The following is a 2,436-nucleotide window of genomic DNA, read 5'->3' as shown; positions in this document are numbered from 1 at the left end:
TTCCCTTTTTTTGGGGGGAGGGGTCCCGGGGTGTTTTTGGGGGAGTCCTGGGGTTTTTTTGGGGGGATTCCCGGGTGATTTTTGGGGGATCCCGGAGTTTTTTGGGGTTCCCGAGGTTTTTTGGGGGTTCCCTTTTTTTGGGGGGGGGGTTCCGAGGGGTTTTTTTGGGGGGGTCCCGGGGGGTTTTTTGGGGGGGTTCCCGGTGGTTTTTTTTGGGGATCCCGGGGAGTTTTTTGTGGAGATTCCCGGGGATTTTTTGGGGGGGTCCCAGGATTTTTTGGGGGGGTCCCGGGATTTTTTTGGGGGGGTCCCGGGATTTTTTTGGGGGGGTCCCGGGGGTTTTTGGGGGGTCCAGCACAGTGAATTTTTTTCTACAGAGCTTTCCAGAACAAAGCCACGGGAACGGCCACACGATGGCCAGAGATAAAAACGGGGGGGGGGCACCCCAAAAATTGGGGAGGGGCACAGAGGGGGGGTGTGACCCCAAAATTGGGGAGGGGGAGGGGCAGAGGTGACACTCGGTGACACTGTGACACACTCGGTGACATCGGGGTGTCCCCACCCTGCACTCCCTGTCCGAGGTGACACCCGGTGACACACCCAGTGACACACCCAGTGACACACGGTGACACAGGAGTGTCCCCTCCCTCAGCCGCTGTCTGAGGTGACGCCCGGTGACAGAAGATGACACTCGGTGACACTCGGGTGTCCCCATCACCCCCCAGCCACTGTCCGAGGTGACACTGTGACACTCAGTGACACACACGATGACATTCGATGTCCCGACTCCGTCCCCTCAGCCGCTGTCCGAGGTGACACCCGGTGACACTGTGACACGGTGACACTGTCCCTCTGTCCCTGTGTCCCTGTGTCCCCGTATCCCTTCAGCCACTGTTTGAGGTGACACTGTGACATTCGGTGACATTGTCCCTCTGTCACTCTGTCCCTGTGTCCCCGTGTCCCCTCAGCCGCTGTCCGAGGTGACACTGTGACATTGTCCCTCTGTCCCTGTCCCCTCAGCCGCTGTCCGAGGTGACACACAGTCACACTGTGACATTGTGACACTGTCCCTCTGTCCCCTCAGCCGCTGTCCGAGGTGACACACAGTGACACTGTGACATGGTGACATTGTCCCTCTGTCCCTCTGTCCCTCTGTCCCTGTGTCCCCTCAGCCACTGTCCGAGGTGACACAGTGACACTGTGACACTGTCCCCCTGTCCCCTCAGCCGCTGTCCGAGGTGACACACAGTGACACTGTGACACACACGGTGACATTGTCCCGGTGTCCCCTCAGCCACTGTCCGAGGTGACACTATGACATTTGGTGACACTGTCCCTGTGTCCCTGTCCCCTCAGCTGCTGTCCGAGGTGACACTGTGACACTGTGACACTGTGACACTGTGACACACACTGTGACATTGTCCCTGTCCCCTCAGCCGCTGTCCGAGGTGACACTGTGACACTGTGACACTGTGATACTGTGACACTGTCCCTATCCCCTCAGCCGCTGTCCGAGGTGACACTGTGACACTGTGACACTGTCCCCCTGTCCCCTCGGCCGCTGTCCGAGGTGACACAGTGACACTGTGACACTGTCCCTCTGTCCCTGTCCCCTCAGCCGCTGTCCGAGGTGACACTGTTGACACTGTGACACTGTCCCTGTATCCCTGTCCCCTCAACCGCTGTCCGAGGTGACACTCAGTGACACTGTGACACTGTGACACACACTGTGACATTGTCCCTGTCCCCTCAGCTACTGTCCGGGGTGACACTCAGTGACACTGTGACACTGTCCCCCTGTCCCCTCAGCCGCTGTCCGAGGTGACACACAGTGACACTGTGACATTGTCCCTCTGTCCCTGTCCCCTCAGCCGCTGTCCGAGGTGACACTGTGACATTTGGTGACACTGTCCCTGTGTCCCTGTCCCCTCAGCCGCTGTCCGAGGTGACACAGTGACACTGTGACACTGTCCCTCTGTCGCTGTCCCCTCAGCCGCTGTCCGAGGTGACACAGTGACACTGTGACATTGTCCCTGTCCCCTCAGCCGCTGTCCGAGGTGACACTCAGTGACACTGTCCCTCTGTCCCTGTCCCCTCAGCCGCTGTCCGAGGTGACACTGTGACACTGTCCCTGTGTCCCTGTCCCCTCAGCCGCTGTCCGAGATGACACGGTGACACTGTGACACACACTGTGACACTGTCCCTGTGTCCCTGTCCCTCAGCCGCTGTCCGAGGTGACACTGTGACACTGTGACATTGTCCCTGTCCCCTCAGCCGCTGTCCGAGGTGACACTCAGTGACACTGTGACACTGTGACATTGTCCCCGTGTCCCCTCAGCCGCTGTCCGAGGTGACACTCAGTGACACTGTCCCCCTGTCCCCGTGTCCCCTCAGCCGCTGTCCGAGGTGACACTCAGTGACACTGTGACACTGTCC

The sequence above is a fragment of the Catharus ustulatus genome, chromosome 29 (genome assembly GCF_009819885.2).
Source record: "Catharus ustulatus isolate bCatUst1 chromosome 29, bCatUst1.pri.v2, whole genome shotgun sequence".
NCBI lineage: Eukaryota > Metazoa > Chordata > Aves > Passeriformes > Turdidae > Catharus > Catharus ustulatus.
This window is presented reverse-complemented; position numbering follows the sequence as displayed.